At 40.5% G+C, this 27,861-nt stretch overlaps 1 protein-coding gene across 3 annotated transcripts in view; it reads left to right on the top strand.

Annotated features, from left to right (window-relative positions):
- Positions 1–27,861, top strand: part of PLS1 (plastin 1) — an 87,216-nt gene that overhangs the window by 6,608 nt on the left and 52,747 nt on the right. The window contains exon 1 of one of the 3 annotated variants that reach the window (XM_030574501.1): positions 5,307–5,327. The exons of the other annotated variants lie outside the window; for them this stretch is intronic. The gene's annotated coding sequence lies outside the window, so the exon portion shown is untranslated. Of the gene's footprint in view, positions 1–5,306; positions 5,328–27,861 lie in introns of those variants that run through there. 3 annotated transcript variants of the gene reach the window in all.

Raw genomic sequence — 27,861 nt, 5'->3', positions numbered from 1 at the left:
CCCATATCCTGACTAACTACTAGGAAGCAATGCATTCTACATGCAGTACTAAAAAAAAGAAATCTAGTCAAGCCAACACCATGACTTTTGGGTATAGAGGATTTGGAGAGGTTTGTAAACCATGTCCTGTAGAATGTCATAATGATAACACCAATCCATTTCAGCCTTGAAGTTCAAGCACTTGACTAATGCTCATCACTTACTATGGTATGGAAAAGGACATTTAAAAATAACTAATGTTAGTCAGATGGAATTATATAAATAAGGAGTTCTGGTTATTAATGTAAAAGACAACACCTTTGAAGTCTATATGATGACGACAAGTCTTCGTAGTCTTCCATGTCAAATTTTATTGGGAGACCATGTTGACTTTTTTGGAGCTATTTATGTTAAAAAGGGGTGGGGGAGAGGAAGGGCAGTAGAATCAAACATTTAGTAAAGGGGACTCCTCTTCAGCTCTTCCATACGTGTGTGATATAATTGCTAGTTACATGATTTAAGCTTCGGTTTCTTGTCCCATTAGATTATACTGACCTTTTGAATGTTTTCCATTTAATCAGAATGCGTGTAGACACCCATGTACCAGAAATTGCCTTATTATAGTATGTTTACTTTTCATATTACTAAATATAAAATAGTGAATGAGTTCCTGGTTTTTTTTTAGACTCTGAATTATTCTAGTTAGATGTTTCTAAAAGGAATAAAGATGATGCATTGTAACAGCTCATTAGTGAGATTACAGTAGATTCATTTACAGCATCACTAAACCTCAGGGATAAATTATTTATAAAGGAAAAGAAATGTGTATGTGTTGGTGGGGAGGTGATTATCATCTTTCTTCTCTTTTGCTTGTTCCCTTATCAGTGATAGGTATTAGCCAAAGCAATCTGCTCAGGTATCAAAGTTAGAGTATTAATTCATTTAAAATTAGCGAACCTTTTCCTCCTATTATAGTCATTGGTAAATTTCAGTCTGCATTTATGAGCCACCCTCTGGTAACACCTCTGCAATGAGATAAAAGCTGATTTACAGGCCTTATATGATCAGGAAGATTTTATTTACTTGAATGCTAATTTAAAGGATTTGTCACAGTATGAGCTGTAGGATTGAGTTGTTTTTGATAAGTAGATTTCAAAGAGTTAGTAGGGACTTTGATCTGTATTATGTGTCACTAGGCAGCTGCATAGTACTAAGTTATTTTCATAAGAATCACACCCTATGTGTTACTGTTTGTAGCAGTAAAGGTAATTGTGGATTGCTCCAATGTTAGCCAAAAGCACAAGTCTTCCTTTTCTAAACAGATTTAACAGAAAAAATCCATTCAAGGTTAATAAATGCTCTAAATAAAACCATGCTTATTCAGTACAACGGTACACATTGCTAGCCAAATTCTGCCTTAGTTTCTTCTTTGCAATCCAAATCTGGCCCAGTGCAATTAAACTACTACTCTAAATTCTACTTAAAATGTATGATTTTTCTTTGTGAGGAAATATGATTTCTGGGTTTTCTTGGCAGATTCCTTTCTCATAATTATCATTTGAGTGACTGATTTTTCCCCTCCCGCCCCGCCGAGTGTACAGCTGGTGAAAGCCTCATTACACTGCGAAATATCCCCTCCCTCCTCCCATTGAGATGGTTTACAGATGTTATCCTGCATATTTTAGTTTTCTTAACAGGTTCACATTTTTTGACTTGCTATCTTTCTGAGACCTTCTAGTTCCTCTTTGAACCCTGAGCTTTCCCCTGGTATATAGTCCATCTTTGTGTCTATTTATTCAAAAGAGATTTTTGTTCATGCCACAATGGCCAATTAGTACTCTAAACAAACACAGTTCATTTTTCCTACTCAGGCCCTGAATTATGTTATCTTCAACTCTAGGGTACAATTTAAAAAAATGAACTTTTTTTTTTAATCCACATTTTTTGTGTTCCTGTTTTAAATTTTTCTGTATTAGGCTCCTGAATTTCTATTTACTCAAGGGCATTTCTGTGTCAATCTTTAAATTTCTTACAGTATTTATACCTGCTTTGTCTGCTATTTCACTGAGATCCCAGCTAATGCTACACATATCCCCAGCTGCACTAACTCTGTTATTAGAAATATAATTTCATTGATTAAATCACTACTCCATACTGAGACACCCTTTTAATCACTTATAAGGCCTTAAATTTAATTTAAAAAAAAAAAGACTTCCACTGCTGTGCATACATTTCCAAGATCCAGTTTAGTCTTGCATAATTACTGCTAGTTTGGCTGTCATAACAGCTACAAAATTGGATATTCTTTTATATGTACTAAGTCAAAATTTTGGTATGCAATATGCCAGGGCAACCTTTCAGAAGTGGTGTGCCGAGTCTTCATTTATTCACTCTAATTTAAGGTTTCGTGTGCCAGTCATACATTTTAATGTTTTTAGAAGGGCTCTTTCTCTAAGTCTATAATATATAACTAAACTATTGTTATATGTAAAGTAAATAAGATTTTAAAAATGTTTAAGAAGCTTCATTTAAAATTAAATTAAAATGCAGAGCCCCTCAAACCAGTGGCTAGGACCCAGGCAGTATGAGTGCCACTGAAAATCAGCTTGTGTGCCATCTTCGGCACCCGTGCCATAGGTTGCCTACCCTTGCAATATGCTATATTTTTTCTGCTTTTTCTTTTTCGGACCCATCTGTCTATATTAGATAAAACTGACTCAACTTTTCATCTATATACTGATACACTTCATTTTTAATACTAACGTCTCTTTTTTACTCTGAAGTTTATAAAATAAATCTAAATTCATGTTTGGACATGCAACTTTCCATCCATAATTAAATTTTCCCATGACTAAAAGTTTTGACGTTGTTTAGTTTTTCTTATCTTTCAGCTTCTGAATCCATACTTTAACTTGAAAGGATATGGAGTTTTAATGTTGTGTGCTATAGTTTGCCTATCAAATTCCCAACAATGCTCATATTTGTTTGGTACTTTCATCATTACACTTCCCATTAACTTTGGCTCAGAAAGCTAGGTTCAGTAGTTTCATTGGTAGTATAACTGGCATTTCACTAGAAGCTGTAGGTGTTGTAATAAATGGCCCCATTTTGGCCCCAGACCACCTTGCGAGAGAGTACATCAACAGAAAGAGCTACTTTTCTATGGTATTGCAAGTGCTAATGGATCACTGGGGTCATTTTTTTCATCAACATCATCGTGGAGTGGTCAGGGAAGATTCATGATGCATGCATCTTAAGAAACACCAGCCTGTATAGAAAGCTGCAAGCAGGAACTTTCTTTCCAGACCAGAAGATTCCAGCTGAGGATGTGGAAATGCCAATTGTGGTCCTGGGAGACCCAGCCTACCTCTTGCTTCCATGGCTCATGAAGCTTTACACCGTGAACCTTGACTGCAACAAGGAGCGCTTCAACAGGTTGCAGAGTGACTTGAAGTTCATATATTATTAAATATTAATAGAAAAATGTTCCTAGCATCCTCTTTCACATCTAGCACAGACTGTTGGTAAAAATTATATTACATGTATTGGTCATCTAGCTAAAACGTATATCCGGATATTGATAAAAGTGCAAAGGAGAGCAACAGAACTAATCTGAGCTATGTTTGGTCTGCACGGAGTTGAGGAAAGACTCCATGGCAGTGGCCACACTTGATTTTGTCCCCTAAAACTTTCTAATGTTGCCACCAGCAGTGCCTCTCCATTGGTAGGAGGAACAGCAGGACATTTTCGGGAAGCTAGTCTATTGTAGACAATGCCCATGAGTTAAATGTGTTTACCCTTCAGCACAGGATACTTAGAGAATTAATAGATTTTAAGGTCAGAAAGGACCATTATGGTTCCTGCATCAAAGCATAATCACAGAATCATAAAAATGTAGGACTGAAAAGGATCTTGAGAGGACATTTAGTCCAGCCCTTTGTGCTAAAGCAGGATCAAGTATATCTAGATCATCCCTGTTTGTCTAACCGTTCTTTAAAACCTATAATGACGTTTAAAATTTAGCTGCAACATTTTTCTGCAGGCTAAAACTTGCCATTAAAGTATGATATAGGCAACTCAGACTGAAGACTAAACATTTGTCTATAATATGCTCAACTTGGCTAGGGAGGGCTGAACACAGCTGTTTCCTAAATCCATCAAAGCTACTCTGAAGAAAGGCCGGTGAGGGCAACTTGAGAGGGACACAAGAGGTTACAACCTCTGTGATTCACACAGAGCTACCACTATCTGCCAGGCCAGCCTAAGAGAGTAACTGAGACCAAAATCCAGGACAGCCAGTCCCACAAGTGGCAATCAAATATGCTGCCACTAGATGATTGTTACCTGTCAATTTCCTTTTTAATAAGATTGTACTTGACAGCCTCACAGTTTCTGTGCTTTGAGATGATATTAGTGAAAATGGTTTAGAAATAAATGCACAGATTTGTGTTGCATCATAGAATTCCCTCCAATAAATATTTTTGATGGTGATTTACCTATGAAACACACTACTGTGTCTTATAGCTTATTCCCTGTATAAGTGGCCACTGTGTTTTTTAGTAAGCAAATGAATTAAGATCAAGGTATTACACTTAATGGGATTGATTTACATCATTGTTGATCTACTCTGTCAACATATGTTGCACCAGAACTTTATAGCCAGATTCTGTTTTCAGTGGGACTACTCATCAGAGTAAGATATATAGTAAGGGTGGCAAAATCTGGCCTACAGTGATTTGAAGTGAACATATAAAAGGTAAGCATATGTTTTAGTTTGATAATAGATAGCAGTAATATTGTAAGTAGTTCACAAACATTGCAGAGAAGTTTAAAACTATGGTCTCCTCTCTATTTTAAAAATAAACATATAACTTTAAGATGTCCTATCAACTAATTTAAAAATATAATAATTTTCTAATTTCCAGAGCAGAGATTTGGGAATAGGGGATCTAATTTTTTCATGGCTCTGTCATTAACAAGCAATATAATTTTGGATAAATCATTAACCTTCTGTGGCTCAGTTTCCCCATCTGTACATTTTTGGTGATAGTAATGCTCATTTATGTAAAGTGTTTTGATATCTTCATTTGAAAAGTACTGCTTTCACTGACTTTAGTGGGAGTGGGATCAGATCGTTGTAAAGTAAATGTCTAAAATTTACACTTATGTAAATACAATGAAATGAAACTGAAAGTGGAATAAATTTCTTACCTCGAAGTCCTCTCTCTGAGAACTATTGTCTTGCCCTTGTAGGGGAGTTGAGTTGTCAACAGGATGATAATGAGAAGCATACTTTATTATTTTATCAGCAAGAGGAACCCTTTGTATACAACTGAGCTTTACTGCATGTATGGAACTTTGCTTCCTCAAGTGCTACAAAATGTGTAAGAGCTGTGTGGTGCTTGGTTGAAACATTCCAGTTTAATTTGGGACACGCTTGACTGATTGATTGATTTATATTGCAATGTTAGAAATGCTAATACAATTAACTAAAAAGCAAAAAGGCATCACAGCAAGTTGGAAAGGGTTACATTAGTACCTGTTATGTCTTGCAAACTTGGGGAATATTGTAGCATTATATTCAGAGTATGAATCTGCACAAACTGTCACATACAGGGTATTTCATTCTTAAGCATTTTAAAAGCCTATTTTTAAACAAGGATATTATAAATTTATGTTGATATCCAGAATACTCAGAATCCAAGTTTAGCTGAGTAAAAGTCAAATGTAAAGTAAGAGTGATCTGACTTACAGGCCTTACTGGATTTGAGCTATAATAAGTACAGTGTTCTATAATTGGTAAGGTGAAGTTAAAGGCACCTCTTTCTTCACATTGTGGAATTCTAAGTCATTAATTTAGAGTAAACCTTTAGTAGACCTTATGCATCTGATGGTGCAGGAAGACTGATGATGAAACGTTTAAATATCAAATAATGTCTTTAAAATTTTCAGACTGCGTTTTAAGTTTATATTGTCCTGATCAACACAGTTCTGTGAGATTAGTGTTCTTCCACTGCTGGAAAACAGAAAATAATCTCTCTAATACAGCCATGTAAAATTCTGCTCATTGATTTGCCACAGGTGTATAAAAAAAATAGATGTTTTCATTGTGACAGTAAGGATGGATGATTTTGCAAGTCTGAGGCTGGTAAATTTTCATCCTGATTTTGCATGGTTATTATAATGTATCCTTGAGCTGAATGTTTTTTGCTGTGATCCAATGAGGAAGATTAAGATAAGGTTTCAGTAAAATATACACTTTTCAGTTAAACCAGTCAACCTTTCAGCCATTGATAAAAGAGCCTGTACTTCCCACATCAAGTTAGCACAGGAATAATATACATATATACACACTCATACATCAAGGAGAAATAGGGTTGCCAACCTTGCTCCAGGATTGTCCTGGAGTCTCCAGGAATTAAATATTAATCTTTAATTAAAGATAATGTCATGTGATGAAACCTCCCGTAATTCATTCAACCAAAGTTGGCAACCCTAAGGAGAAATAATGGGGCACTGTCAAGATTGGGTGGGCCAAAATGTTACTTTGTTCTGTTTGTAAAATTTTGAAATTCTTTACCTGTGTTCACCCTCTCTAGAATGCTTCAGCACAAAAAAACCCCACCCCACCCCCAACTCAGCCTGCATAAGCACCCCTATAAATAGCAAACCAATGGAACCAGGTTTTCAAGTTGTCACCACCCATAACTGGGACTAGATTTTCAAACTGCTCAGTGCCTAGTAGCTTCCATTGTGGCACATATGGCTGGATTTTCAAATTAACTTATACTGGCTTAAATAGGAACTCAGTTTTTAAAAAATTTATCTCCTAGTGAGGAAGAAAAAAATATCACAAAGGGAACAGATTCCCAATGTAAGCTTAACAATGAAAAAGATGAATTTTAAAAATGGTGTGAGATTAATGTTATGTCTGTACTTAAAACGCTACAGGTGCCCAGCTGCAGCTGTAACACTGTAGTGCTTCAGTGTTGACACTACCTCATAGTCTCCACCATAAGTGGATTCATAACAGGTCCTCCTTCCCTCCTTTCTTTCCGTCCTTCCCTCCATCGGGAGAGGTTACCTGGCAGTGGTTGGCTGAGGAGTCTTTGCCTTTACCCAGGCCTTGCTTCAGGAGCTAAGGACTGGAGATCTGCTCTTCTTGTTGGTCTGCCACCAACTGAGCTCTTTCCCCCACATTAGCTCATTAACCATATGTTGCCCCCTCACAGGTAACCCCCTATGCTACACACACATAAAGAACAGGATATTCACTGAGCTTATGCTCATGGAGTTTCCTCTTAATATTTGCTGTTCGCCTCACTGTAGAAGTGGCAAAGAGTTCAGTATCCAGTAGCCCTAGGGATCGACCAGAATGCAATACCACTCATTCCTCCTGCTACCATTTGAGTAATATAGACTTCCTCCTTGCAGCGGCCAGGAGCTTCTGGCCTCATGGGGAGGATGTTTCCCCTACTGCTGCCTTTGTTATATGTGCTCTGTTGATAAATATTGAGGAATGCCAATCTGCAGTATTTCCAAATCCTATCTATTAAAAAAACACAAGTCAGGCCACGTAAAAACATATGTTTTGCTTAAAATTATTAGATTTTGGGAGTTTTTTAAAATGAACAATTTGGGAATCATCTTCTGTTTTCTGAGATTTATGGTTAACTTGGGCCACATTTTCAAGTTTTTCTCTATATCCATGGTGGCTAGAAACTTAACTGTTTACAAAAATTAAAGCTGAGATTCTCACCTAATCATGTGGAGTTGGGGCTTTGAGGAAAAACATTAAATAAGATGAGACTCACAATAAAATCATCAGAACTGGCCACACTAAGTTTGTAAACTTTTACTGGGAGTAAATTTATTTGTTTGATTATGTGGTACAGTATCAGTAAGTGAACTTAATTTGTGTTCCAAACAAACTGGCTTCTGGGGCTTTGAGCAATAAAATTTCTCTTCTTCTTCATTACCAAACACTATTTATCAACCCAAATTTAACAAATATGTATCTTCTGAAGGCCATAAACTGAATAATAGATAACATTTCTCAATCTGTCAAATCTGCAGAGGACATATGGATTTAAAGTACTGCCATTTCCACTAACTGTCACTTGCAGATTGGTCAAATGATGGGGAAGAAGAGACTTCCATAATGAAAAACATCCCAATGAATTTTCCATGATGAAAAATCCTGGCTTGCTGATAGTGTAGTATCTGATCAGTCTAACCTGTTAGTAATCTTTTGAACCATGTTGAGCTGGACAGGAATTAGCAGGATAACAGAAGGCCATTTTCCATCTGATAATTAATAAGAATGTGAATTCACTTGGAACTGTGTGTTAACAATAATTGCAATAAATTGAATTTCCATACATGTATATGTTAGATGTACTGCTGGATGGAGACCTTTGTACATTTTGTACTACTATACTTAATGATCATTACATAATTAACTTCTGGGGTGACCTTAAAACAAGCTCCTTATATTGGCTAGCCCCATGGCTGTTGGCAGGATTTCTAGTGATTGTAGCGACCTAAGGACTCCTACTTCAGAGACTAGCAGAGATCGGGCATGTTGAGAGAGAGACACATATGGTTTCCTGGAAATTGATGACAGCTAAACCAAGCTTAGACCACCCACTGCCTATCAGGCTACTTGTTCACTGATAGTTTTGTTCATAGGATTTTAAGATGTCTAGTGCTAACCACATTAGCATTGTTATACCCCAAAGAGAGGGAAAATGGGTCATAATGATCTTGTCTTAAAGGACAAATCATTTTGTCAAGGTATGACTGGTATGGAAGCCTAGATTCTTCAGTGAAAAACATTGACTTGGTACAATCTGTTCTACCTCTTAAACAGCACTGAATCTAGAGCAAATAGAGGCATGAGAATGTGGGGAAAAGAGATTGTTGGCTGGCAAAAGGCATTAAAGAAATGTGATGTTTTAATTACAGAAAAACTTTTGTAGACAGGTCCATTAAGTAAATTGCAGTAGTTTATTGGATTTCACATTCCAGTAAGAAGCTCTGGAAAGATGATCTATACAGCACTAAAGGTGTGTAATTGTAATTTACTGGTAGCAGCAACAAACATTGATTGTGAAATATATTATGATAAACACTTACTGGGTAAGCAACTATTAGATATCATTGGGAAGGTGTTAGTGTTTAGTTTTAATTTCTTTTATTCCCTTTCTGATTACTTTCCTCCTCTTATTATATATATGTGTATGGGTGAAGATGATATTTGACTGAGGTAGGCTAATGTTTTAATTGAATAGTTATTGGATATTTAAAGAGGAAGTATGGTCTACTGCAGTGTTTCCCAAACTGCAGTGTTGCTTGTGTAGGGAAAGCCCCTAGCGGGCCGGGCCAGTTTGTTTACTTGCCGTGTCCGCAGGCCCGGCTGATCGCGGCTCCAACTGTATGTGGTTCGCTGCTCCAGGCCAATAGGAGCTGCTGGAAGCGGCTCAGGCCGAGGGACATACTAGCTGCTGCTTCCAGCAGCTCCCATTGGCCTGGAGCAGCGAACTGCAGCCAGTGGGAGCTGTGATCTGCCGGACCTGCGGATGCAGCAGGTAAAGAAACCAGCCCTCCCTGCCAGGGGTTTTCCCTACACAAGCGGCGTCCCAAGTTTGGGAAACACTGGTCTACTGGGTAGGACAGGAGATGATAAGTCAAGATTTTTCCAGTGTTGCCAACTCTCATGATTTTATCAAGAGTTTCACAATATTTGGTGTTTCGCTAGAAACCTCAGCTCCAAGAGTTGTGGTGTTATGTAAGAATCTCAGTTTGTTTGTTGTAAAAAACAAACAAACTAACTAAGTTTCCAGATTGTGTGATAGTGGACAAAAGATTGATAATATGATCTAAGTGTAATGTCAAGTCTCAGAAAACAGAAGGCAAGAAGAATCCAGCATTTATTATTTTAAAAAAATCTCATGATTCTTTAAGCAAATCTTATGATTTGCAGAGGGTCATAGAGGCTGAATCATGGTTTTGAACACTTGGGGCTGCCAATACTGCTTCAGAGTCTATTTTCTGTTCTGGCACTAGCTGTGCAGGGCTGGGCTGCATTGTATAGTTTACTATGCCCATCTGTAAATGGGTATAATATTTTAAACCTGTCTCACAAAGTTTTTTGAATCTTAATGTTTGTAAAATGCTGGAACATCCTTAAAAGTATTATATGAGAGCAGAGTGATATTATTGGGTCAAATCTTGAGTTTCTGATTCAAGTTTTACTGAGTTCTTAGGCAAAACTCTCAGTGAAGTTAATGCCTAAGTACAGAATTCAGGATTTGTCTCATTACCCAGCGTTTATCTCTATGATATGTAATGCTGTAAATTCCTATTAACAGTAGTGGGAGTTAGTGCATAATTCTACCTTTATGATGATACAAGAATGTATCTGCATAAATCTAATTTAAACTGAGAAAAGCAAAGACATTTAGGGTTGAGGCTGCCATTCCATCTTTTATTCATTCCTGGTATTGCAGTAAACTTGATATGTAATTGATTTGTTAGTACAAGCTAAATCCTTAACATATTTGGCATGGTTTATTTCAATTTAATCTCAGTGTCATGGGAAAATTGAAGTTAGATTTTGAACAGAGATCTTCCGTTTCAGTAAAGAAACTAATAACCAAATGGGTTACATCACTGCGCATTTCCTACTCTAATTTTTGGACTGTTTGGACTTGCACAGGGCTAGAGCTAGGAAACAAAAGCAGAGATTCCCAGGATCAACCTGGGTTAGCCCTAAAAGCAGGGCTGCCCGGGGGAGGCAAGTAGGGCAATTCGTCCCGGGCCCCATAGGGGCCCCTCGAGAGTTCTTTTGGGCCCCTGAAGCGGGGTCCTTCACTCGCTCCGGGGGCCCTGGAAAACTCTCATGGGGCCTGGGCTCCCGGAGCTTCCTCTGCTCCCGGTCTTTGCCAGCGGGGGTCCTTCTGCTCTGGGGCAGAAAGACCCCCCGCCGGTGAATTCCCGCCAAAGCGGGACCCGCCACCGAAGTGCAGCCGGGTCTTTGGCTGTAATTCAGCGGTGGGGGGCCCTTCCATTTCTGGACCCGCCGCCGAAGTGCCACGAAGACCCGCGGCGGGTCCCGCTTCGGCAGTAATTCGGCGGCGTGGGGGCGCCTGCCGCAGGTCTTCGGGGCACTTCGGTGGTGGGTCCTGGAATGGAAGGGCCCTCCGCCGCCGACTTACTGCCGAAGCGGGGGCCCCCCACCGCCGAAGACCCCAGGCCCCGGAATCCTTTGGGCGGCCCTGCCTAAAAGACATTCATTGCTGAAAGATTACTATACCTTGTGGAACCATAGGCTATTAACTCATTTGATCTAGATATGTTACCTGCTTTAACCTGCAAATAATTCATTTCTTTTTCCTAGTTAATAAATCCTGTTAGTTTACTATAGGGTTGGCTACGGGTGTTGTCTTTGATCTGAGGTACAAATTGACCTGGGGTAAGTGACTGGTCTCTTGAAACTGGGAGCAACCTGAATATTTTGTGATTTTTTTGGTGTAAGTGACCATTTATCACTAAGTCCAGCTTGCCTGGGTGGCAAGATAGACTGGAGTGCCCAAGGGGACCGTCTCTGACTCCATGGTGAAACTGTTCTAGTGGTTCAGGAGTTCACATTTGTTACTGTGTTTGTGAAATCTCATTATAGAACATACCACCAGTTTGAGGTGTCTGCCTGCTTTTTGACAGTTTGCCCTGCAGTTGGCACTCATGGTCATGAACCAGTGCAGATAGCATGACATGGTGCTTTTGGTTTAGTTAGAAAGAGAACTTGTCTCAGTTTCCTGGGAGACTATGGGGTTCAGATTTTGGCATCCTGTGCTATGGTGGCTGCACTGTGGACCCAAATCCTATTGTTTCAACCCTAGGCGAAACTTCCACCTTGTGCCACCCCCCAACCCAGCTAACCCTGCTCCCCCATGGCAGCTAACCCAGCCCCCCACCCGGGGAGCCCGGGGACCCCCCTGTAGCAGCTACCCCCCCTCTGCAGCAGCTAACCCCGCCAGGGGAGACTCTCTCCCTTCCCCTCGCAGCAGCTAACCCCGTCCAGGGAGACTCCCCCCCCCATCTGCGGTAGCTAACCCAGCCTGGAGAGCCCCCCCACCCCACGGAAGCTAACCCCACCTGGGGAGACCCTCCTGTGGCAGCTAATCCCGCCCCCTCAGTGGCAGCTAACCGCACCTGGGGAGCCTGCCCCAGCTCACTTCCGCTCCGCCTCCTCCACTGAGCACGCCAGCGCCGCTCTAAGTCTCCTCCCCTCCTAGGCTTGCGGTGCCGATTGGAGGAGACTGAGAGTAGGGGCTGTGTGCTCAGTGGAGGAGGCTGAGCGGAGGTGATCTGGGGCAGGGAGCGGTACCCCTGTGCACCCCCCCGTTACTGCGGGCAGCCCTCCCCGTGCCCCCCCCGCCCAGCTCACCTCCACTCCACCTCCTCGCCTGAGCGGGCTTTGAGGCACCTCCAACTACTAAGCACCCTAGGCAGCCGCCTAGTTTGCCTAAATGGTTGCACCAGCCCTGTGCACTCTCCCCATTAGCTTCCCTCATTCTGTCCCTATCTTCTGTCAGTCCCTTTCCCCCATTATGTCCCCTTTCAGCCCCATTTCTTCCCAGTCCCTTTACCTGCCTGACAGCAACACACAGCACCTCTTAATTCCCGAATATCTTGGGCTCCACAGTGGCCAGACATTCACCAGGGGACGAGTGAGGGGATGCAAGGCAACTGCCTAAAACCTGGCATCACAGTGGCTCCCCAGCAGCCAGGAGAAGGAACTTTAGCTACATACCTGTGTGGCACGGAAGCTGGGATGAGGGTGAATGTGAGCAGGCTGCCAAATGTGTGAGTGTCAGGCAAGATGCATGATGTTTGGCATCCCTGCCCTCCACACGCTCTGTAAATGGATGAATGCTGTGTATATTGGGAGGTATTATACTAGCACTATCAGAGGGGTAGCCATGTTAGTCTGGATCTGTAAAAGCAGCAAAGAGTCCTGTGGCACCTTATAGACTAACAGTATTGGAGCATGAGCTTTCGTGGGTGAAAACCCACTTCGTCAGATGCATGTAGTGGAAATTTCCAGGGGCAGGTATATATATGCAAGCAAGAAGCAGGCTAGAGATAACAAGGTTAGTTCAATCAGGGAGGATGAGGCCCTCTTCTAGTAGTTGAGGTGTGAAAACCAAGGGAGGAGAAACTGCTTTTGTAGTTGGCAAGCCATTCACAGTCTTTGTTTAATCCAGAGCTGATGGTGTCAAATTTGCAGATGAACTGAAGCTCAGCAGTTTCTAGCACAGCCATTCACAAGGGCAAAGACCAATACTGTGAGCTGACAGTCAGTGGGGCTAGCGGATTTCTTAGTGGGTAGGTGCAGGAGAATTCTGCTTGTTTGAAGACACAAGGAAGCACCTGAGTAACTATACTTACAGTATGGAAGACTATCCTGGGGAAGCAGTGACTCTGAAAAAGACTTGGCAGTCATGGTAGATAATCCACTGCACTATGAGCTCCCAATGTGATGCTGTGCCCCAAAAGGGCTAATGTGATCCTTGGATGTATAAACAGGGGATCATCAAGTAGGAGTAGGCAGGTTATATTACCTCTGTTTTTGGCATTGATGCAACTGCTTCTGAAATACTGTATCCAGTTCTGGTGACCTCAGTTCAAGAAGGATATTGATAAATTGGAGAGGGTTCAGGGCAGAGCCACAAGAATGGTTAAAGAGTTGGAAAATATACCATACATTCAAGCAGCTATATCTATTTAGTTTAAGAAAGAGAAGGGTAAAAAGTAACTTGATTACAGTCTGTAAGTGCCTACATGGGGAACAAAAAATTGATAATGTGATTTTCAGTCTTTCAGACGAAGTTATAACAATATCCAATGGCTAGAAGTTGAAACTGAAGAAATTCAGGCTGAAATAAGGTGCACACTGGTTGATGCTGATGATTATGAAGAAGTGTTCATTTTTATTTTTGTACTTGTGTTGTAAAATCTTTGAATTAGGGATCATTGTCTTGTTCTGTGTTTGTACAGCACTTAGCAAACTAGATTCCTGGTCCTTGACTGGGACGCCCTAGGTTCTAGCACAATAGAAATAATAGTAATAATCAGTTACAATAATTATTAATGATAAATAATAATCTTCCTATTTGTAGGTTAAGTCAAATTGTGCTCTAATAGTTCATTTATGTAAGCTGTCAAATTTAGATTTTATTGGTAAATTATAAGGCGTGTTTGATTTATAGTCAATAAATATAATGAAATTTTTAAAAGAACAGACATTTGGTCTATAAAGGAGACATATTACCTATTATGTGCCACACCTGCCCTGATACACACCAACTGAAAATAACTGAGATTCCATCTGTGGATCACCAGCTACTGATAGGTTTCAGAGTAGCAGCCGTATTAGTCTGTATCCGCAAAAAGAACAGGAGTACTTGTGGCACCTTAGAGACTAAATAAATTTGTTAGTCTCTAAGGTGCCACAAGTACTCCTGTCCTTTTTGCAGCTACTGATAGTCTTACTTTAGAGAAACCCAGGAAGTTAATCAATATGGATTTGCAGCTAGTGATTTTGAGCTTTTTCTTAAAATTTCCCCCAGGTAGTTCTAATTGTGGTAGCAAGAAGGGGTGTAATGTTGATCAGGTGCTGGCAGCCACAGCCATTTTTGCCATCCTGTTACCTAAACTTGCAGTTGATCTGGGTTAAAGAACATGGGGGTAACAAGCACTGATGCTGTGTCTATACTAGAGCTGCCACATTAATACCACCAATAGGGCTGCATCAGTGGTAATGCAAATGCAGAAAACTTCAAGAAAAAACTCCATATATATAAAGCCAGAAGAGGAATAGGTGTTTACTTTTTCCATTTTACTCTTTGTACCTTCTGTAAGTCCTCACCTGATAAAATGACAGTAACTATTTATGTTGTAAGAAAAAGAAACAAATATATAAAGAGAGTTTAAAAAATTGATTGTTAAATTTTTTAGATGGCAAAATAAGGTAATTTATTATACTGTATTTCAAAAGCCAAAAGTTCACATTCCTACTACATCTGCACTTTCATTTTCCTTCTCTGCATTTTTACTGACATAGGTTAAATACCACACCCACAGAGTAGGTTGGACTTTTACTAAGGCAAAGGTCTTCTATGATAAAATTGAGAGTAGGTAGAACCTTTACCATATTTCTTTTTTCCAAACATCCACTTTGGGGAAGTATTATTTGGAATCCACCAGTACAAGATGCACAGTTGATTTGATGTAACATATATCTGGACAGTAATTTTCTGGTGGTGTTCAGTTGTCAACTAATACAGGTATGCTAATTAATTTATCTTTTTATAGCACAAACTGGTGAGATAATGGTTTGGGCCATAATCGCTCTATTATCTACATTGGCATCTGTTCAGCAGGGAAGGAGATTGCAGGGGCACAAATTTGTTAGAACCTGGCTTGAGCTGGGAGTTGAAGGTGCTGCAAAGAGCAATTGTAGCTCAAAAAGTGGTCAGCACCAACCAGGAAAGGGTACAGCCAGGGAGCTGATTAATTACCAGAGTGGTGATTTGCTGTGGCACTTCTGGGCAGCAGCTAACCCCCCCCTCCACTCCACCTCGCCAGCTTCAGTCCCTCTATTTTACTATCAGATATTTTCAGATTATTTACAGTACCAGTAACCTCATAATGTCACAGCTTCAGAGTTTTAAAGAGACCTGTAAATGATTCCTGATTTTTATATTTTGAAACTGCTTTTAAAGATCTGTATAAATCCAGGAGCTTTATACTACCATTGACTCACACTAAATTCCTATAGAACAATGGCAGGATGTGACGCACTGTTTGGAGAAATAATAGTTTTAGCTTGTGAGAAGATTCCCTTGCTGTCCTGGAGGCAATAGATATTATTCATATTACCTGTGTGACCTTAAGGCAGCTAAAATGTCTGAATTATGCACCAACTAGGCGTCTAAACTGCAGAAGTTACTGCTCCCTTTCATAGCAGTAAGGTGCATAGTGTTTTTTGTAGCTATCTTTTTTGAGACCCAGGTGGACTACCTATCATTATTTCCTACTACTCCACCTACATTTTCACATATAGTTCCCCCATTTCAGAATGCTGCAGATCTTCTATGGACAATGTGCATAGTAGCATATCAGGGATAGTTGTGGGAGGAAGAAAGAATGGTACAGTGGTTAGGGCTCTAGTTTACTTTCCTCCTCTGCCACAGACTCTCTGCTCTCAATTCTAAAGTTGTGCTCCAGTGGCTCCTGGCAGCTAAGAGGAGTAATTTCATGGAGAAACTTCCCAAGCACCTGCTGTCCTGGCATAGAAAATGCTCAGTGCAGATAGAAAATTTGGAGAATTTTGCTGCCATCTTCTAACAACATCTGCTGAATATGTGCAAACAGTGATTTTCAGAGGCTTATTGTAACTCAGTTAAATTTGGATGGACTTTCCTGGAGATAGCAATAGGTACATCTGATTTCAGAGTGACTTTCCAGCCACGCTCCAAAGCATAGAGGTGATAGAGCTTCTCAGTGAAACAGTCGTAGGATTTTTCTTCCTTTGGAAAAACAGTGTCTTTTTCCCTAGCCCCATTCGCAGGGACAGCTAAACCACTTTTGCTGAAACCTTTAAAAAATTCAGCCCAAGGCAGAAACTCAACATTAAAAATTTCAGCTCAAATGGTTAAAATTTGACAAAGTTATAAGCAGTTGAAAACAGGATCTTATAATGCAGAGTGTTTAGACAGTCATAACTGTAGTCATTGATACCAGCTCTGCCAGTAATAATAATTCTGAAAGAATGTTATCTTAATGTTGGCCTTGCTGCAGTTCCCAATCTTTTTATTTCAGTGTTTTCTTAGTGATGCTGAATACAACAGTACAAAGCATGTGTATGCTGAGATGCTCTCGAATGATGTATGCTAAGGTAACTGTGTGAAGCTGATACTACTGATGAATTTGCATAGCTGTTCTATGTACTCAGCAGGCAGAGGAGACTTGAGGCATTTTGTTTAAGTGAAAAGCTAGCTTTTAAAAATGATTGTTTGCCCTTTTGTACAAATTGGCCTGATTCTGATTTAACAATCATTAATTTTTCGTTGGAGTGATTCCAGTAACTATGGTGGAGCTGCTTCCAGTTTATACCAATGTAAGTGAGATCAGAATCAGGTCCATAAACTGTGATCTCCAATTTAGAAAGGTCATTGTTTGACTACACTAATTCTTGACCCACCCATATTTACTTTTAAAGGTCACATACAGTACAATGGAAAATGTTGATCATATTATACATCTCAGAATCGCTGTGCTGAACAAAGAATGAATAACTTGTGTGTGAATTCTAGAGTCAATATCATACAGCACAAGAAATAAATTTTATTTACAGAAAATACATTTGTCATGAATCATTTTAATTAATCTGGCTAATCAGCCTCCAGGAGAAACCAATACATAATGCTTTGGAAGAAGGAGAAACACACCAACTCCCCCACCCCCAGTAATGTATTTGTCCACTTTCATAATGCTAGGTTTCAGAGTAGCAGCTGTGTTAGTCTGTATCCACAAAAAGAACAGGAGTACTTGTGGCACCTTAGAGACTAACAAATTTATTTGAACGTAAGCTTTCGTGGGCTACAGCCCGCTTCATTGGATGCATAGACTGGAACATACAGCAAGAAGATATTTATACATACAGAGAACATGAAAAGGTGGAAGTAGCCATACCAACTGTAAGAGGCCAATCAACTGAGATGAGCTATCATAGAATCATAGATCTATAATCAGCAGGAGAAAAAAAACTTTTGAAGTGATAATCAAGATGACCCATAGAAGGTGTGAGGATACTTAACATGGGGAAATAGATTCAATTAGTGTAATGGCCCAACCATTCCCAGTCTCTGTTCAAACCTAAGTTAATTATATTTAATTTGCATATTAATTCAAGTTCAGCAGTCTCTCTTTGGAGTCTGTTTTTGAAGTTTTTTTGTTGTAAAATTGCCACCCCTCAAATCTGTCCATTGAGTGGTTAGAGAGGTTGAAGTGTTCTCCCACGGTTTTTGAATGTTATGATTCCTGATGTCAGATTTGTGTCCATTTATTCTTTGCATAGAGACTGTCTGGTTTGGCCAAGGTATATGGCAGAGGGGGCATTGCTGGCACATGATGGCATATATCACATTGGTAGATGTGCAGGTGAATGAGGCCCTGATGGCGTGGCTGATGTGATTAGGTCCTATGATGGTGTCACTTGAATAGATATGTGGGCAAAGTTGGCATTGGGCTTTGTTGCAAGGATAGATTCCTGGGTTAGTGTTTATGTTGTATGGTGTGCGGTTGCTGGTGAGTATTTGCTTCAGGTTGGGGGGCTGTCTGTAAGCGAGGACTGGTCTGTCTCCCAAGGTCTGTGAGAGTGAGGGATCATCTTTCAGGATAGGTTGCAGCTCTTTGATTATGCGCTGGAGAGATCTAATAGCCTTCACTGACTTTTTCAGCTGTCCTAAAATTAATTGATCAAATTCTGATGCACTCCTTCAAGGGTAGGGATGCTATTGAATAATATATTGTTATGTATTTATTTTGTGTGGAGTTTTCTCTCTTTTTAAATGTACCCAAGCATCCTACTTGTTCTTTTAAAAGTGCAATTGCATTCTGGGCAGACATATTCTTCAAGGACACCTATGATTTTTCTTCATAGCACTCAGTGTTAAGATCCCATTAGTCTACGGGTTATGAGAGCTCAAGGAAGCCTTTTATTATGTGTATTATTTCCAGAGTAAATGACATCTGCCACTATGATGCCCCATTCCCCCAATGTGTTTAAATCCATCTGAAATTTCTCCAATCTTCAACAATTTATACTAATTGAGACTATTAAGTATTATCAGCAATGGTCATAAACTCGCTAGCTATTTTTGTCCTCCATTTGTGTCAAAGAAGCTGAAAATTTCAGTGCTAAGAACTGAACTTCGCCATTTATAGAATCCTATTGATTGGTATGGATCTCCAGTGACTCTTTTGCAGTAATTCATCCTTCTGCATTGTGAAAGGATTAACTTAGCTGATCTAAAACATCCTTTCCCATTGTGTATCATATCAAGTCTTGAATTATTGCAATCAAGCTACCTTTGTCTGTAATTTGTTTGGAGCAGGAGCATTGTCGTCTTATCTTTCTATGATGCAGCCACTGGTAGCACACTATTGTCTCTATTTGAGTAATAAAATAGTGAGAATTCTGTAAGTTCCTGGATAACTTGTTCCACTGCCTCACTCTTCTCATCGTTCCCATGCATTTTTACTATGTTTAATTAGCATTTCCCCAGGTGCTGCTGCAATTTCTGGCTCAAGGGCTGAAAATGTTATCTAAGTTGTATTATTTCCTATTCTAATCTCATTGTCTAAAGAGAATAACTGATGTGTGTTCTCTTTGCAAAATTCCTTTGGGCGGTTTAGTGGTGTTATGTTTGCTCTCATGTCATGTATTATGGTGGAAGCCCTCCCCAAATTAATGGGTAAAGCCCTGCCCTCTTCTCCTTCAAATGTAACCTCAGGATTCATCTGCAGTGTGGCTGTAAGTTTGGGGATATTTGCTTCTTTATGATGTACACAGAAGGCCTGAAAGATTTTTATTTGTTTTTCTTTCTAGCTGAGTTTTTTCTGATTATTTTTTTTTATTATGGAAAGAACAGGAATAAGTCCAGGCTTCTCTGGTTGTGCTGTAGGGCCTCCTGTAGGATCTCCGGGATGTGTACTGGTACAGTGGCAGAAGAAGTTTGCTTTGAATAGGGGAACAGAGATGCATAGAGAAACCTGAACATCTTAAGCACCATGCTAATCCTGGCAAGCAGGGAGTTGGGGAGAAAGCTCTGTATGGGGAGCAAGGGACAATCAGGGTGTAAGGGATAGAAGGGGAAGAGGGATGGGTGCTCTATGTGGAGAGCACGTTGAGCTACTGAGACTCAGCCCAGTCACCCTAGTTCGTACTTGCTCCCTGGCACTGCATCAGCCACAGTAGCCTCTCTGGGTCCTGCTCTTGCCTCTCTCCCCAGCAGAAGCAGAGCCCCACTGGGTCTGAGAGCATGAAACAGCTCACTGAAGAATGACACAAGGGTGGAAACAGAGATTGGCTCCCACAATATTTCCACTACGGGAGCACTAACCCCCACTGCTTCTCCGGTTCCACTACTCCTGTACTTGTAGCCCTTACATTAAAGGGCAGGGGTGCTGAATCTTTCACAAAGACTTAATTGAAGTTAAGTAGACCTTAACAAAACCAAAACAGAGTTTTAAACATTAAACAAAATCTTTTCTTCTCTTGATTGCTCAACTTTTACTTTCTTGGCACTTGTGTCACTGTTTTACTAGCTTGCTAGTTATCAAAGGTTGTCTGTGCTGCAAAAAAAGATCCACCACAGCAAGTCTCAGAGCCTGGGTCAACTGACTAGGAGTTGGAATAAAAATTCCAGTGCAGATGTTCAGGCCCAGGCTCTGAAATGCATTGAGTGAGGAAGGTCTCAGAGGCTGGGCTCCAGACCAAGCCCAAACATCTACACTGCTACTTTTAGCCCTGTAGCATGAGCCTGCAGCAGTTAACTGGACTCTGAGACTTGCCGCCACAGGGTTATTTTTTGCAGTGTAAACATACCCATAGAGTCTTCCAGGAACTACATAGTAACTAAGTTTCTCATGTAAAAAACCATACAACACTCTTTGAAACAAAAATCCTTATTTGTTCACTACATAAGAGCAAAACAAGGCACAACCGCCCTGCTTCCTTTCCCCCCTTTTCAATTAGATTGTAAGGTTTTATTGCATAGACCTTGTCTTCCTGATGAAACCCTGGCTCCACTGAAGATAATGGCAAAACTCTCTTACTTAAATGGGGCCAGAATTTCACCCTAGAGCTTTAATACACATATTCAATACTAACATTTAGTTTGCATGGCTCCCCACAGCACACATTGTACTCAAGATTAATGTAAAATCCCTTTGAAAAATGGTTTTGTAACGATCTCACTGCTGGCTAGGAGAAACTAGCTTTTTTAGGAAAGCATAAAAACTCTCGTTGAATCAGACCTGAGCTTAATTAATAGAGATTCCTGTTTCTTTTGACTCAAGAGAAGAGATTTCAGAAAGATTGATCTGCGCTCAGCACATTCGTTTAAAGAATCCTAAGTAAACTGAAATACAAATGCCAAAGGTTAAAGTACAATAATATTGTACTAAACCATACAACAGTCTGTCTCAAAGCCTCAAAATACAGAGACAGAAGCCCCTCTGTGCCTTTTGTAAATACCAATGACATAAAATGTTCAATACTTAATTTAGAAACTGAAATTTTTCTGAACAACATTCATCTGGAGAATTATATTAGCCTGCTGCCGATTTGGAATAGGGAGGATGCAAAGCTATAATGAGGAAGATTTATATTTGCACCTGGCGTAGGAGAGGTGTGTCTTTAGCAGCAGACAAAAAGAACAGTCACAAAAGAAAATGGGCTCTTCAGGCAGCATTTGTCATGTCCATTATAGTTACAAAGGCAGCTGCTGCTTAAAAAGCAGGCAGATGAATTTGAAACACAGCCTAGGGCAGAGCTGGAAAAAGCAAATTGCAAATTGTCTGCAGGGAGAGGGGAAACTATTGGGTCCTCTTGCCAACTCATGGCTCTATTTTTTTCTGGCAGATTCAATGGTGAGTGAAAAAGAGAACAGGAGGTGCTGTTGGCCTCCTTACTGTATCCTCAGATGTCACTCAGTCGAGGACACTCCAGGAACATCAGGGAGGCACCAACAGCACTCTCTCTCAACTATATAGGGACAGGTCTAGAAACCACCACTGCGGGGTTTCCCCTGTGCACTCAAGCCACACTCTGGGTGCAGGGTACAGGCAGTAGAGCTTTTAGCCAGGCCCAGTGTATGCCCATTGAGTAGAGAGGCCAGGATTTCTCAGAAGGGGACATGCTTCCTGGGACTGGCACTGGCACGAGGGCTGGTGGAAGGAGAGAGAGGAGACAATATGTGCTTTCACAAATTTTCTAGGGCTGCAGAGGTTTATTCAGCCACTGGCACAGGCTATACGAATACAGACAGAGCATCCCTAACTTGTACTCCAGTTGCAACACCCTGTATGTTCTATACCAGGGTGCGAAGTCATATTGACCATGTCTCTTCTCACTCCTTTCTCCTCTGATTCGTGGTGGGGGCTCCTGCAGAAGCACCTCTGGGCCTGGCCTATAGTCACCTCATACCAGAAGTATTTGTATTTGTAAGCTTTGTCTTCCAGCTGCCCTACAGGTAACTGGTTCAAAGTGGCCATAGGCCAGTTATGAATCAGGCCCAGTACAGACAGGAGACATGACAAGCCCAGAGTGATTTTTAATTACTGTGGGGTTTGGAGAAGAAGTGCCTTTAGGAAGGGCTTGATTGTGGAGGTACATTATGCCAGTTGAAGAGGATTGAATAGTTTGCACCCACAGCACTAAAGCCACACAACATCAAACAGATTGCTATCTATCAATGCAAAGTGCACCCATCTCATGACAGAACACACTTGCACATTTCCAGACTTCATTTTGAAATCCCTATTAGATCAGTAGTTTTGATATTAGAGCTTGCTGTGACTGGGCTCCCAAATGCATCTTCTCTCTCCACACAAACAGCTCTTAGAGGACTATTGGTGTCCCCAGTGGAAATGGATACAATTCAGAACTGGATCCAGATCCGAATTTCTCCAAAACTGGGACAATGAGATTGAGAGTTTTGTCTTAGATTATAATAACTAGAAACCTTCTGTGAAGTTCAGACCTGGACCTGAACTTTCCAAGAGTTTGGAGGTGTTCAGGTATGGATCTATGTCTGAAATTAAGTCCAGTATTTTTACTGGGTTCAAGTACTACAAAAGTTATCTGATTTGACCATCAGTTACTTGAAATCTTTTTTATATGAAATATTAGCCTAATAAATACTTAAAAGCTTCTGGATCAACTAAAATAAAAGGAAGTTATTGTAGCAAATTAAAGATTTAAACAGCTCTCTGTTACAGCGATTCAGAGTTTATTTCCAGCATCAAAACTTTTCAGAAATCTGTCTTGATTCTTTATTTACAGAGTAATAAAGTAAAAAGTAAGATCTATTTCTATGATGCACATAGGAGACTTCAACTCCCACAATATTTAATTGCATAGAATGACTAAGGAGGCTGAGCCAATCTAACTTCAGTCAACTGAAAGACTTCCATTGACTTAATGGGCTTTTGGGTCAGGCCTTAAATGATGTTCTCGCCAGAGTGAACTGCCATTACTATTTTATTCATAACAAATCTGTGCTAAGCACACTGAAGAAAGAACTGCCTTGAAGAGTTCAAAATGAAAGAAACATAGCATAAAACATGTGAAGAAATCAAACTTGGTTAATAAGCAAGTGCAACTATTAATGCAACTGAACCTTGTGAGTCTTGAGGCTACTTTTGGGTGCTAAAGAACCTGCATATTATGGCAGGCATAAGTTACTCATTGGTTTAAACAGAAGCCAATACTGGAGCTGTTTATAATAGGAGAATCTGGCACACTTTAAAAATGGTACTTTGATAGCTAAAAATAGCCATTTTCTGCACCCCAAAAATTTAGTTAAATCATGTTGGCATTTCACTGATCGGCATGGTCATCTGTAATTCTATAATATGATATTTTAGGCTGCTCCTTGGAAGAAAATGTGTTGATCTTATTTATCTGTTTCATTCAAGGACACAGGTTTCTATTTTTAGTTACTCATGTAACCTACATATCAGAAATCAGAGGGTACAATTAATCTGAAATAGAACACAAATTATGAACAAAAGAGTGAAGCCAATAATGATCATATATATCAACTTGTGAGCAATTATTTCTCTTGAGATTTGACCACTGGTTAACCTAGTGATGTAGAGGTGTTGCAGTTCTCTGCATCTGGCTTACTTAATATTTAATCTTAGCTTTGATGGTCTAATCCTGCTCCTGAAAGGATTGTCCCGACCTTTATTGTTGTTTCACAGGCCATTTAAGTTTCCCTGGGCACTTCGATGTGAAGGTTAATTTTTTTTAATTATCTATATTTTTCAGTTTTTCAATGTTTAGTTTAATGTCCATTTTATATATTTATTAATTCAGATATCTTAGCAGCCTACTCTTCCTCTGCACTTCTGAAAGGCTTGCATATGTGTGTGTATATATGAGTAGAAAAAGAGAGTTTATACATTACAAATGAGTTTTGCAAAATGCAGTTGTGGGGAGTAGCTTTTAAACAACTAGGATCTTTTTTATCTAGTTCCTAACTGAGATCCAGTGACAGGTAGAAAAGAGACTTAAATCACCATCCACACAGGGCCAAATCCCATCTTACTCATGGGAAGTAGTTCCAGTGGAAGCAATGGAAATACTCTCTTGAGTAAAGTGAGCAGGATCTGGTTGTTTATTGCCAAAATAAGTCTTCCAAGAATGCTTTAGCTTTCTTATCTGATGTTATAAAACAGGGATCGGCAACCTTTGCCCCACTGCTCCTCAGGGAAATCCACTGGCAGGCTGGGACAGTTTACCTGCAGCGTCCGCAGGTTCGGCCGATTGCAGCTCCCACTGTCCGCGGTTCGCCGTTCCAGGCCAATGGGGGCTGTGGGACTTGGCGGCCAGCACATCCCTTGGCCCACGCCGCTTCCCGCAGCTCTCATTGGCCTGGAACGGCGAACCGTGGCTGTGGGAACTGCGATCGGCTAAATCTCCAGACACTGCAGGTAAACAAACCGTCCCAGCCCACCAGAGGATTTCCCTGACCGGCCATGTACCAAAGGTTGCTGATCCCTATTCTAAAAAAAACAAATTAAAACACATTCATTTTAAAACAGGAGACATAGTTGCTGAAATGAGAATCAGATTCATAGAACGCACAAGACACACCCTTTATATACAATACTGAATCCAGATAAATGGTTAAGAGAAATCCTCTTATTTACACCCACTAACGATCAGCTAACATATGCTTGTATGGAGATAGTGCCTGGATAAATGTTTTGGTTTTGTATTTTATTCAGATGCTTTCCACTCATTGTCATATTATTCAAGCAATATTGCATATTTTACTTACACAAGTGGTCGGAGCCACTCAGAGTTGCCTACTCTCACTGTTTTAATCTCATGTCTTACAGTGTTTGGTGCTCTTTCAAGAGTCAGGTTATAACATGAAAATCTCAGTTTTCATGGTTTTTTAAGGAAATATCTAGCTTTCATGGCTGCAGAGAAAAGCTTGAAAACATGAACTATGAAGATTAAAAAACAGAAATTAAAAATCATTACATTTTAAAAAGATAATAAATAGTTATTTTTAAGACAAACAAATTATTTCGGAGGCTCTGACGCATGTTTGCAGTTCTGATGAAGTCAATAAGGCCTGGTACACTCTGGGGTAAGGAGGGGAGATTGATGTAAGATACGCAACTTAACACAACTTCAACTACAAGAATAGCGTAACTGAAGTCGACATATCTTAGTTGGACTTACCTCCCATCCTCACAGCGTGGGATTGACATCTGCGGCTACCCCGTAGACTCCGCTTCCGCCTCTCGCCCTGGTAGAGTTCCAGAGTTCACGGGGAGCACGTTCGGGGATCGATTTATCGTGTCCCTTTTTTTTTTTTTTTGGCCAGTATGTATTCTGGCTTCTGTTTCTCCTGATAGGTTCTGTAAGTGTGAGGAACATTAGCATATTGACAAATGAGCATTGGCTTGTTAAACCCAGGGTTGTGAGATCAATCCTTGAGGGGGCCATTTAGGGATTTGGGGATTGGTCCTGCTTTGAGCAGGGGGTTGGACTAGATGACCTTCTGAGGCCCCTTCCAACCCTAATAATCTGTGATTCTAATCAGGGCCAGCATTAGGAAAACATCGCCAGTCAGAACACAAGTATAATGAATAAACAAGAGACAGAACACAAGTTGGCCTGAAAAGGTTCGAACAGATTCCAAAATATATTTAATATCCCGGCCTTGAACTCCAGTAAAATGTGACTATCAGGAGCTCTGATGTTCCACCAATTGGAGCCCCAGGGTTGAGCTTTCTATCTGAGCTGGGCATCAAGGAATCCTGGTTCTAAATACCAGTAAGCCATTGAGTGGAGAAGTAGAGCCTGGTGACACTGTGGACCCAGGTTTGAGACCTGTGGGTTATGACACAGCAGGAGTGAATCTGTGGCACCACCTGCTTTTCTCATTGACTGGTGGGTGAGGAGAACATACTGCACTCTTTTGTAGGGTGCATCAGGCTTTGATGTCACAAAGGTGGTTTTCTGGCAGTAAAACAACTAACTCACAATAGTTATCTCACTGTAAAATCCTGAGTGGAGACAAGGCACTTGTAGTGTTTACTGTGAGGTAGTTAGATGAGGTCACCACTATACCCACCCTGACCATGGTTGACCTTGTCTAGTTTATCTGTGATAAAACTGAAGTGCCTTGTCTCCACTGCCAGATGGCTAACACGTCAGTTATCCCGTAGTAAAAAGACACCCTATTTGGCAGAGAAGACAAAGCCTCAGTGGCCTCTCCTTCATGCGCTCCTCCAGCTTAGCAGAAGGAATCTATCTGACTGTTCTCAATAGGCAGAATGCCCCATGGAACTGCTGCTGATGGCTATCCCCTTATGTCATTGTGGTTAAGCAGCCACAATCTGGACATGCCAACTCATTCATGATTGCTTCTTTAATGAGAAAACAGCAGAATGGGGAGGAAATTTAAGTGGTTAGAATAGGAGAAGAACTTGTTTTTGTGAGTAGTATTTTAGATTGACCAGATTCTGATTCCTGTACATAAAGCAGTTTGTATTTATTATTGTTTATATTACAGTAATACCTAGAAGGTATCAGTGCTAGGCACTGTACAGACTCGCTGTAAACAGACGATTGCTGCCCTGAAGAGCTTACAACCTAAATAGATAAGACAGATAAACAGGAGGGGAAAATGGAGACACACAGTTGTGAAGTGACTTGCCCAATAGCACACAGCAATTCAGTGGCAGATTTGGACATAGAATCCATCTCTCCTGACTCTCAGTCCAGTGTCCTATCCCTTGGGCCACATTGCAGTTTTGACTAAAGAGTACAGTTTAGGACATTAATCATTATTTTTGGGCACCTGCAATGGAGGTGCAATTGCTTATAGCAGCTGTGAATTCGACAATTATGATGCAAATCCTGTTCCCACTGAAATTAATGGGATGATTGCTAGTGATCCAAATAAAACCTGGATTTGACCCTTAGTGCACTGTAGCCTTGATGTACTGGACAAGCTTGACCAAGCTACAAATCTGTCATTTTCTCTTTTTTTTCTTTTAATAAAAGTGAAGATTCAATATTTAGCTGTAAGGACTGTTGTGAGCTTTGTGCTGGGGCAGTAGGGACTGCTAACAGCTGCATATAAAGAGCATAACAATGAGAAGATGGGTGGTCCAAAGGCCTGAATTTGGGTGCACAAATGGGGCTTGAATGCTGCACAATTGCAGGTACAAATATAGCCTTACATATTGAGAGATTGGGATTAGGCCCCTTTGAAAATGTGGCCTAAAGAACAAGGGTCTAAATTATCCCCTTTCATGTTAAAATCCATGGGAGGGGGCTCAATGGGAGGAATTTTCAGGGAGGAATCCTCATGGAGTTTATTAGTCCTTCCCTGTGAGGATGGTGTTTGGTCTCCCATGGAATTGACTATGAGGCCCACCCCAATATGATCTTCCCCTCTGGTGTTATCTGGACCAGTGATCTGCTGGGTCACTCCTATCCTTGACTCTGGGAGCCAGCTTTACCCTGCACTGCTGTGAGAACCCTCACACCTG

This window comes from Gopherus evgoodei, chromosome 9 (assembly GCF_007399415.2).
Source record: "Gopherus evgoodei ecotype Sinaloan lineage chromosome 9, rGopEvg1_v1.p, whole genome shotgun sequence".
NCBI classification, from domain to species: Eukaryota; Metazoa; Chordata; order Testudines; family Testudinidae; genus Gopherus; species Gopherus evgoodei.
Note: the sequence above shows the minus strand (reverse complement) of the source record. Positions and strands in the feature narration are given on the sequence as shown.